This window comes from Amia ocellicauda, chromosome 2 (assembly GCF_036373705.1).
Source record: "Amia ocellicauda isolate fAmiCal2 chromosome 2, fAmiCal2.hap1, whole genome shotgun sequence".
Taxonomy (NCBI): Eukaryota; Metazoa; Chordata; class Actinopteri; order Amiiformes; family Amiidae; genus Amia; species Amia ocellicauda.
This window is the reverse complement of record NC_089851.1, coordinates 55115721-55128119: the sequence shown is the minus strand read 5'-3', so window position 1 is coordinate 55128119 and position 12399 is coordinate 55115721.

Below are 12399 nucleotides of genomic sequence, written 5' to 3'. Positions count from 1 at the left end.
AATGCGGCCCGTACATTCACAGCCCCTCTCTGATCTGAACCCCCTGACACAGATCCTCCAGAGCCGACCGGACAGCACAATGTCACATTACAGCAGTGCAAATGCAGGGTGTCTGTCTAGTTAGTTAGATAGTTGTATGAATTCTCAGCATTGACACTGTTAAGGCTGTACAGAAACGCATGAGAACTGCAAGGTCTTGATGTTTTTATTTTTCCTTACTAAGGTATTATCATTTCCAGACAGGATCAGTAAACTAAAGGAAAATAAAATGAAATGTTTGTGCTTTAAAAGATTAATTTCACTTTACATTTGTATTGATTTGTATTACAAATAACTTCAATAATAACTAAACTGACCACCCACCACCGCCTGTCTGTGAGCGCACTAAAGACAAATTAAACTTTCCAAATAGTGACATTAAAAATACACTAACTTGAAAGTGTAAAGATTGCATCTAAGAGGGGTTTAAAATTAAATGATTGAGATTTAACAGATTAGTAATTGTAAGAATAAGTAGCATCTTAATGGTTACCTTGAATTCAGGGCAACACAGTTAATGAACGGGCAGGGCTATTAAGCCTGGTTGAACATTATTCAAAATACAACACTAGTGATCATCTGGTGCGTTACACAAATTGGGGGACAGGATTTCTCAGGCTTTAAGGGGGTTGAACCACCGTCACACGTCCACAGCATAGGACACTGACTCTCGTACCCCGTCATCTGTCTGCATTACCCCTGAAATGAAAAGTACAGCCTCAACCACATCAGTTTTTTTGGTCTGTCAAGAAGTATGGTGCCATGTGTATCGCCTTCTAACAGCATGTTTAATAAAATCTTATTGATTTGTTGTTTTATTCAGCACATGTATTTTAAATCACATGAACACAGTTTTTATACTGGTGGACATATTTGGCTTTTGGGCCCGATGTACAAGCAATTTTTAAGCGGGATTTGACTTATCAGTAAAATACAGGCTAAAGACAAAGGTTCATTTTAACAAAGATCAAGATTTTATTTTATTTTATTGTTTTGGATTTATTCAACCTTAATCAAATGCATTATTATAAATCACAATGCTGAATACAAACAGGGAGCTTATAACAAATACTCAGGGGGAATCTGCTTAGATTAGTACGTAATTTCAAATACCAAATATCTCAAACACATCAGAAATAACTGTTTACAAAGACTTTCCGTCTTTATGACATTAGTTGGCTGAAAAAGGTTTTCAAAGTAAGATAAAAGAAACAAATGCGTAACTTTAAATAAAAAAACAACAACATTTTACTCATTTGTGACAATAAAGAAAACTAAGTTGAGGCCCTAAAACTCTTTTGGATCTTCACTAGCGTAGGGAAAAATATCTATGTTTTCTAAAGAATCTGAAGGGTATACATAGCGCTCTTTTGGAGCTTCACACGTATAGAGAAAAATAGCTATTTTACTAAAGAATCAGTCTGGCTTAAAGACAAATCTTTTGGAGGGTTTGAAAACAGTTGAAGACCCCCACCACCCTGCACATTCCTTCGGAATCCATCAATATGGTAATTATTCTGTGACGTGGTACAAGCACCCCCCACCCCCTAGGAAGGGGCCCCCCCACCTCCTAGGAAGCCCCCCCCCCCCCCGAGTTCAACTCAAGTTCAGGTCAAAGGTCAAACCCCCCACACCCCCCCTTCCGAAAAAGTGCCCTATATTACTATTGTCATTCATAATTCCGTGCACATCATTCACATTTTGTCCCATTAAATGCTTATTTCGTGCTTGGCAATTTTGTGGACAAAAAGATAAATGTACTTTGTCTTCCGTGGATGGAATGAACACATGAGTATGCATTATTCTGTGCAATAGTCAACCTGTCACCAGCCCTAAACCTAATACAGAAGAATTAGCATTCATGATCAAACAGGTGATTGATCAAGGCATTGTTCCAGAGAATTGGGTTTGCAACATATTCAAGATTGAATTCCAAAGAAAGTTAGAAACTTGCTGAGTCAAGGAAAGGCAGACGAGAACTATAACAGGTGCAAATCTAATACAATAAATACTGATAATGAATATAAGACCCCGTTCACACTTGAGATTTAGGCCGGCCCAGGGCCCAGTATTGTCTCTATTGGCCCAGGGCCCAGTATTGTCTCTATTGTTTGAATGTCATATCGATCTATAGCGTTAAATGTACTGATACATTTCGCTAGCTCACATCTTTATATATATTATAAAAGTCTAGGCTAAGTAATGAGTTATAATGTAAACAGTTCAAACTACTCGGTCGATTAAAATAAAAGTGTGTAGCTGGTAAACTTGCTATTGTTTGTTCTTGTACTAAGTATGATTGAGGTCTGAAATTGAACAGTATGCATTTTACACGTGGAAATTGCATTGTGAAATTGTGAACGGGACCATAACTTTATTAATTTTCCGAATGTTGCATTAAAACGATATAAATTTAACCGAAGCAGGTTTACATTCAAATCAGTGCATTTTAATACGAAACCAGCTATTTACTATGCAATCCGAAATGCGATTATATTGAGCTGAGCTGTACATTCACAAATGCCAGCGTTAGAGGTGACAACTGGGATGATGCAGAAATGACAGCGCTGTTTACAATGTGGATGAAGATTAAGTTAAAACAGAAACCGCAGGAAGTGCACAGCGCTGCTGTCTGAGGATATATAACTATAGACACGTCACAGAGGCTGCTTTCGATGCAGACGATTGCATACTAATGAACACAATTTCTTGTGATTTAATGCAGATGTCCTAATAAAGGTGCTTCGCTTTCGGGTGAATTGTATAACAGCACTTTTAAACTTGCAGAACCGAAGATAGACATCTGAAAAGGGAAATATATGAATTAGATTCCCCATTGAACCAGCACATTTTTAATTATTTTAGAAAGCTTTGGCTGCAAAGGGTTAAGCCAATCAATATTAATAAGTTGTGATTATAAACACATCGCATACACCTGTAAGCAGAACTAATGTCCTGCGTCACTGGTTTGTTTGAGCAGATTTGTTTACTTCCCGGCATGCATTTCGTTTAGGCCGGCTTTTCGCCCGCATATGTGACGCACTTAGGCCTCCTAAAAGCGCAAGTGTGAACAGGGTGTCTGAAAAAAAGCCAGCCTAAATTTGAGGCGGCCCAGGGCCGGCCTAATAAGTGTGAACGGGGTCTATGATGTGCAGAAAATGGTGTGTTTCACCGATAAACATGATTATAACTTTCACAATGACTAATGTTATTACACGGGCCGTATTATCAGCTATATTATATTCAGTAGGCTATAGCCTACCGCATAAACTGCAGGTCTGGCAGTCTGAGACGAAAGTATTTATAGCTTATTAAGTTTGAGAAGTTTACAGCTGAAATGCCATATATGCATTTAATTCAAATATTTAGTAACATATAAGAACTAATATGCAGGAAAAATTCACATACACAGAAATTTACTTTTGAATTGCAAAATGGTGGTTCTAGTGTTAAGTCTCTAGCCAACTATAACTAAGACAATATAGATCTGCACATACAGGATGCAATATGGCAATTTGTATGTGTGTGTAGTTTGTCACATGTTATTAACAGTATGTGTTGATTTACATCCATACAACGTGCACCATAATGTCAGTGTCTCACAGTAGGTTATGGCTTTGGCAATAGGAACCCTGTAATGAAATACTCGTACTGAGGGACACAACCAGGGCAAATATATTCCTATTTTTAAGATGTGGAGACCTTCCTCCTTCCTGGGTCTGCCATGTAAGTTATACAAGCATGTGTGTGTCTTTCTTGACAATATCCCCTTTCAAAAGTGTAACTGAAGTTAATGTCAAATGTTCTTGTGTCTCTTGTCACCCTGTGTCTCTGCTCCAGATGCCCTCAGTCCGCCCATCCTCTCTGTGTCTGTGCAAGGAGAGATCGGTGAGTGTGAGTGTGAACCTGCCCCACTCACCGTAACAGAGAAGGTGTTGGCTCAAAATTTCTCAGTCTCCCATCCGTCCTCTCCACAACGACAATCTCCATTAGTTTGTACAGAGAGGATGAACCCACAGACCTAAAGGTACTACCTGAACCAGTCCTCCCTCAAACTGGCTGCCCCCCTCCTAACTGTGCCCTTCTCTGGACATCCCCAATGTTCATAGATCCCCTAAATCATTATGGTGGATCACATGGAGAGCTTCTAATTTTATGTATGTCCCAATAACATGCTCTGTGAAGTGTACAAGCAGTGCGGCACAATCTCCTGACACAGATCACTGGCACAGGATTTGAGATTGTGAGTTAATGGGGACGGTGTTTGACACATGATGCTGAGACTCAGCTGTGTAAGGAGTGTTGTTCACGAGGGGAAGGGGAGAGGTGTGGGTGATACTTAAGTGTATGCATCCTTTGTTACTATAAACAATTATTGAAATAATTTTAGTTCATGAAATGTATAGTTAATTAGGAAGAGTAATAACATTGTAAGACACAGTTGTTTGAGGCCAGGGGTGGCTTTGAAGTTGTCCAGGGTTTCCTCAATTTGCATAGCAACTTGTGAGCCAGAAGTCTTATGTAAGATATTATTTGTTAGCATAGAATTTCCCATAGAAAAATACATTCTATCTGGTTTGGTACAGGAAACAGACTTTGATGCAGTTCCCTAAAATTTGAAGGAGGCCCTGATGTGACTAATTACTTGAGCATGAGTACGATGTCCAGGGTACCTGTCCTCTGGTTGGCTCCTAGACAAATTCCAAAGACCTCCACTTGTAAGTTACATTTCTATCACACACCCTTCTCATGGTGTCATGCTGCCAAAATGTGACTGGTTGAAATGAAATCTTATAAAACTAGGGACATTCAAAGAGAAGAGCATTCAAGAAGGAGAAGGAGATGATAACAAGAGAAGAGCAGGAGGAAGAGAGAGAGACACACACCCACTACCTGACCAGACTGACCTAAGCTCCCCTGTGAGGAGAAGAGGAGACATGAAGTATTATCTGTTTCTTTCTGTAATCCAGCAGACGCTTAATATTACTTATTTTCAGTAATATAATTTAATGATATTAGTTTCCTATTTTCTTCACAAATAAATGATTGCACATCTTTGACTTGACCACATCTTCCCTCTAAAAAGAATCTTAAAAGAGAAACCAATTGACCTATGAATTTTCAGTTACTTAGTTTCAACTACTTAGATTGACTGAAAAACCAAGCATATCAAATTCTCTTACAGGCAATACCACAGAAAAGCCTCACTCTGCCATCACAGCCCCAGCAAGAAGCCCAAATCAACCACTTGAAGCATTTGCTGCACAGAATGGCAATAAATCCACTGCACCAATATCCTATTATTGCGTTCCAGACCAAATCTGGGATTTATTACTTCCCCACTTTTTCATGCTAATCCCAGGGAGCACCTCCACTCCTCCTTTTTCTCTGCCTCTGCCTTTTCAGATCCGAAGGACAGAGAGTAGCAAACTGTTCCAGAGTCAAATCAGGTGTCTGGTTGGAGATGTCCTCCTGGCCACTGGCTTCCTGTCCTACTTTGGGCCGTTCAACCAGGAGTACAGGAACGGACTGCTGCAGCTGTGGAAGAGCCAGACGAGTGCCAACAACATCCCCTTCAGTGCGGTGTGTTTGTATTTAAGCTTTGTGTATCACAGGACTGGTGTTAGCAGCACAGCAGTCCAGATTTCACAGCCTGTAGGCACATGGACATCAGACATCAATGCTAGATGCTGGATATTGTGGGCCTGTTTTCCTAATTTGGATAGGAATTACACAGACACGTGTGTTGTGTGAATATATTATTGCTTTAAAAAGTTCTGTTACATCAGTGTGATTGTAATGGAGCACACGATAATTGCTACACGATACTCCCATTCCTGGCAATACATTGTCTGTATTGAGTGAGAGTATAATATACACTACCGTTCAAAAGTTTGGGGTGTGGTGGAAAAAAAAGCTTTGGAGTCGGGAGTTCTAGTCAGAATTTATTACGTGCACGGGAGGAACAGCGCAACACAGAACTCAAAGGAAATTAGGCTAGCATTACACTGTTCCTCAAAAGTTTTAAGACAGAACAAAGCTTTTATACCCCCTCTGGGATATACGCCCAAGGGGCCTTAACATTTTACAAACAGTGTAGTGAGAGCTTTTCTTCTTCAAGATCCATTTTACCCTATACAAATCTCCCACTTTACCACCACCAAAGCACCCCCAGACCATCTAGACCATCACATTGCCTCCACCATGATTGCCTCCACAGATGGCGTCAGGCACTCCTCCCGCATCTTTTAATTTGGTCTGCGTCTCACAAATATTCTTGTTTGTGATCCGAACACCTCAAACTTAGATTCGTCCATCCATAACACTTTTTTCCAATCTTCCTCTGTCCAGTGTCTGTGTTCTTTTGGCCATCTTAATCTTTTCTTTTTATTGGCCTGTCGGAGATATGGCCTTTTCTTTGCTGCCTAGAAGGCCAGCATCCCAGAGTCGCCTCTTCACTGTTGACATTGAGACGTGTTTTGCGGGTACTATTTAATGAAGCTGCCCATTGAGGCCTGTGTGGTGTCTGTTTCTCAAACTAGACACACTAATGTATTTGTCGTCTTGCTCAGTTGTGCACCGGGGCCACCCACTCCTCTTTCTATTCTGGCTAGAGCCAGTTTGCGCTGTTCTGTGAAGGGAGTAGTACACAGTGTTGTACGAGATCTTCAGTTTCTTCAATTTCTCACATGGAATAGCCTTTATTTCTCAGAACAAGAATAGACTGATGAGTTTCAGAAGAAAGTTTTGTTTCTGGTTTTTGAGCCTGTAATCGAACCCACAATTGCTGATGAACTAGTCTAAAGAAGGCCAGCTTTATTGCTTCTTTAATCAGCACAACAGTTTGCAAATACAAATGCAAAAGGGTTTTCTAATGATCAATTAGCCTTTTAAAATGATAAACTTGGATTATCAAACTCAACGTGCCATTGGAACACAGGACTGATGGTTTCTGATAATGGGTCTCTGTATGCCTATATAGAGATTTCATTACAAATCAGCCATTTCCAGCTACAATAGTCATTTACAACATTAACAATGTCTCCACTGTATTTCTGATCAATTTGATGTTATTTTAATGGACAAAAAATGTGCATTTCTTTCCAAAACAAGGACATTTGTAATTGACCCCAAACATTTGAATGGTATTGTATGTGTGGTTTCTTTAGACAACCAATTAACTTCTTTTATGTTTTAAGGTACTTTTAATGTATAGAAGAGGTCCTGACTGGCCATGACTGTAGGAATAGTGCTCCCATTAACACAGAAATGTGTTGGCTTAATAGAGTCCTGATTAAACAATAAGAAATGCAGAGGTGCCGCAGATGTCTTTAAACACTTTTTGACTCTCTCATCTAAACCTTGTTGTTTGAAGTCACTATAAAAATCAGGACTTGTATGTATAAATGTATTTATATTTTTATTTAAAATTGATGACACATTCCCATTCTTTTTGATCATTTTTGGTGATTTTCGCGTGGGGTACCATGTGCATGTTATAGGAGCTCAGTCTCATCCGCATGCTGGTGGACAAGGCCACCATTGGAGAGTGGAACCTGCAGGGGCTGCCCAGCGATGACCTGTCCATACAGAATGGCATCATTGTCACCAAGGCCTCCCGCTTCTCATTGACCCCCAGGGCCAGGGCAAGATCTGGATTAAATTCAGGGAGAAGGAAAATGAGCTGCAGGTAACATGTATGCGTGTTTGTGCGTGTTTATGTCTGTCCTCCTGTGGTGCTTGTTGCTCCAGACCTTTTAATTATTTCAGTTTCACATGTGGATCATTACAGAGTAAGTTGAGCAGTTGCTGTCTGATCCTCCTAAATAAAAAAGGAAAACAAGAATAAGGAAAAAATACATAATATAAGCAAGCATAATTAAAAAATCCTAGTCATGAAAACAAATACATTCTTGTAGGCAGTTTACATGAAGATGAATCATGAGCTGACATGTTTAATCTACATGTTTAATCGTGAGCAAACAAACAGAAGTTAAAACAAACTGAAATTGCATTTTAATCAGTGATGTCACGTGAGTCTTAATGCTTTAAAAAATAAAATGAAATTATTTATAAATAATCCATTTATAATGCAGTCTGTTCAATAGAGGAGGAAGGAACCCCTTGAGTTGAATGTCACTGAGTGAATGCACAGCTTTTTAAGAATTCATTTATTTAACTAAAACTAGAAAACTAAAAACAAACCAAATTGTTTGAGCCATGTGTGTATATATGTGTATATATATATATATATATATATATATATATATATATATATATATATATACATACATACATATAAAACTTAGGAAAGATGGATTGACCCTAGGAATGGAGTAATGTAATCAAATGAGTTGCTTTCAGTCATTGCACTGTTTTAGGAAAAACACAGAATCCACTGTTGAAGCCGGGCACTGCCAGGTCACTTTTACAACGTATTTATTCTGAAGTGAATGCATGTCTAATGGAATTCATATCAATGCTGTAAAAGGGTTATTTGGGGAATGTGTGGTTTGCAAGGACCTGAATTAGAGGATTCGCTGTTATTTACAGGTTTGGGTGTTCATTAAAACAGCATTGAGCTTATGTGATATCTCTGTGCCCCATGAAGCCTTCATCATATTTTACTTCCAGTCCACAAGTCCGTCATGAAATGTTGCCAGGAGGCACAGCACCAACCCAGGGGTCCCTGTGAGTTTATCTTCTTCTTAATATCACACCTGTGGGACAGGTACAGGATGGCAACAACAACTGCCCGAGTTACACCAGAAACACACAATCCCTCCATCAGTGCTCAGACTGGCAGTGACAGACTAAGAGAGGCTGGACTGAGGGCTTGTAGGCCTGTTGTAAGCCAAGTCCTTACCAGACATCACTGGCAACAACGTCGCCTATGGGCACAAACCCACCTTTGCTGGACATGATTTCCTGCAGGACAGGAATGTCAGTGTTCTGTCATGGCCAGCAAAAAGCCCGGATCTCAATCCCATTGAGCACGTCTGGGACCTGTTGGATTGGAGGATGAGGGCTAGGGCCATTCCCCCTAGAAATGTCCAGGAACTTGCAAGTGCCTTGGTGGAAGAGTGGGGTAACATCTCACAGCAAGAACTGTCAAATCTGGTGCAGTTCATGAGGAGGAGATGCACTGCAGTACTTAATACAGCTGGTGGCCACACCAGATTCTGACTGTAACTTGCACATGTCTGTGAAACTTGTTCAGCTTATGTCTAGTTGTTGAATCTTTTTATGTTCATACAAATATTTACACGTTAAGTTTGTTGAAAATAAAAGCAGTTGAAAGTTTATTTTTTGGCTGAGTATATATATATGTTTAGGAAATGCAAAAGTCAGGTTTCAGTGCAAAGGTGATTTATTAAACCCAGGGAATGTGCTCAAACCAGAAGGACATAAAAAAATGTAAGCAATACCCTAGCTCTTCTCGAGCCAAACTAAACGTGAAATTTGTAAGACAAACAGCAGCCATACAGTCTGTGATTTACACTCACCTAAAGGATTATTAGGAACACCTGTTCAATTTCTCATTAATGCAATTATCTAACCAACCAATCACATGGCAGTTGCTTCAATGCATTTAGGGGCATGGTCCTGGTCAAAACAATCTCCTGAACTCCAAACTAAATGTCTGAATGGGAAAGAAAGGTCATGTAAGCAATTTTGAGCGTGGCATGGTTGTTGGTGCCAGACGGGCCGGTCTGAGTATTTCACAATCTGCTCAGTTACTGGGATTTTCACGCACAACCATTTCTAGGGTTTACAAAGAATGGTGTGAAAAGGGAAAAACATCCAGTATGCGGCAGTATTGTGGGCGAAAATGCCTTGTTGATGCTAGAGGTCAGAGGAGAATGCGCCGACTGAATCAAGCTGATAGAAGAGCAACTTTGACTGAAATAACCACTCGTTACAACCGAGGTATGCAGCAAAGCATTTGTGAAGCCACAACACGTACAACCTTGAGGCGGATGGGCTACAACAGTAGAAGACCCCACCGGGTACTACTCATCTCCACTACAAATAGGAAAAAGAGGCTACAATTTGTACAAGCTCACCAAAATTGGACAGTTGAAGACTGGAAAAATGTTGCCTGGTCTGATGAGTCTCGATTTCTGTTGAGACATTCAGATGGTAGAGTCAGAATTTGGCGTAAACAGAATGAGAACATGGATCCATCATGCCTTGTTACCACTGTGCAGGCTGGTGGTGGTGGTGGTGTAATGGTGTGGGGGATGTTTTCTTGGCACACTTTAGGCCCCTTAGTGCCCATTGGGCATCGTTTAAATGCCATGGCCTACCTGAGCATTGTTTCTGACCATGTCCATCCCTTTATGACCACCATGTACCCATCCTCTGATGGCTACTTCCAGCAGGATAATGCACCATGTCACAAAGGTCGAATCATTTCAAATTGGTTTCTTGAACATGACAATGAGTTCACTGTACTAAACTGGCCCCCACAGTCACCAGATCTCAACCCAATAGAGCATCTTTGGGATGTGGTGGAACGGGAGCTTCGTGCCCTGGATGTGCATCCCACAAATCTCCATCAACTGCAAGATGCTATCCTATCAATATGGGCCAACATTTCTAAAGAATGCTTTCAGCACCTTGTTGAATCAATGCCACATAGAATTAAGGCAATTCTGAAGGCGAAAGGGGGTCAAACACAGTATTAGTATGGTGTTCCTAATAATTCTTTAGGTGTAGTCCTCAGGGGTGTGAAAAATCTGCGCATTCGCAAAAGTCCACAGACTTTCAGACCGAATGAATACATATTTTTCACAAGATGCTAATGCAAAAAGTTACAGAAGAGTTGCAGGAGGGAATCTCAACAATACAACAGTCTCACTCATATATGAGTAGATGAAAAAATCAATACATATAAACCAAAGCCACCATTGATGACAGCTGTGTAGTTATTATTATTATTAATTTATTGGCAGATGCCCTTATTTAGGCATAATGTATTAGCGGGTGGATCAATGCTGATGTGAATGTTTGCTGATGTTTGCTTATGTGAATGACAGATAAGTGCAAATATGTTATTCAGCATCTACTTAAGTATATATAGCACAGTGGATTAATTAAACAATTTGACCCACCGACTATACAGCAAACTAAAAAACTGTACATCGTAGTGGTTACAATTCTATTGCGTGTGTAGGAGGTTTTGATTAAATCCCAGCCATGGACATGGTATTGTGATATAAATGCCTTTATTGTAATGTGATTTTTTTATTATCATCTTCTGTAACGGAACAGCGATCACTACCAAATATATCATTGTAATATCGCTCGATGGCATTTTCATTTGTTTTGAAAACTCTGCTATATTAGCAATCTACTGTTAGCTAGAGGCAATAAAAGTTTTGCGCAGTGTCTCAATGGGCAGTACTTCACCTGAGAGTAGAGCTCTGCGGTACAGCGCACCTGTGCACTCATCATATCCTCTCGTACTTTAGCCACACTGACAGTCATTGCAAGAAACCAGTGTTAAATGTTTAAACATACATGTTAAATATGTGATTGTAGATTTACACTTTTATCATTGTTTAATTTGCATGAAACTGAAGAAACTGATGCTATAGAAGAGAAAGTGAAATTACTATATGTATTTAATGTTCATGGATCTCAGGTTGATTATGGACCTGTTTGATTGCCATAGTGTGTCTTGTGTTCATGTTTATTATTAGAACATGTTTAGATAGGTACCTTATATGTGTAGTTTAGATTAAACAAAGGTTTCGTTTTGTTTTCAGTTTCTGTCCGTCCATTTTAATTTGAGCACTGCGCACCGTAAATATAATAAATCATCTTTTTACACACCGTAACCCTGCTTGTGTTTCCTGAGCCCTGGCAGTGTGGGGAAACCCCCCACTGTGCTCCTGAGGGGAGGCTTTAGAGAGGCAGTTACGTCCCTGATATAAAGACAATTCTATGTAATGTAATTCCAGTAGAACTGAGATTTCCATAGTGTTTTCTCAAAGGGAAGACCTGTTCACTGATGAACGTGTGACAGATCTGCATCCACAATGCTTCCATTCCCTGTGCCCTGCCCCAGTTTCATACTTGCTGTATTCCCCAGGTCAAAGTGGGAGACAAAGAGGTGGACGTGATGAAGGGCTTCACTCTGTACATTACCACCAAACTGGCCAATCCAGCCTACACCCCCGAGATCAGCGCCAAGACTGCCGTCATCAACTTCAGTGTCACAATGCAGGGTCTCGAGGACCAGCTGCTGGGCAGCTACCAGCACAACAGCAGGGGTTCTGGAGCTTCAATAAGCCTGTTATGAGCTATGATTCACGCAGTTCCTGTGGGCCTCCACATTGTCTATTCTGCACA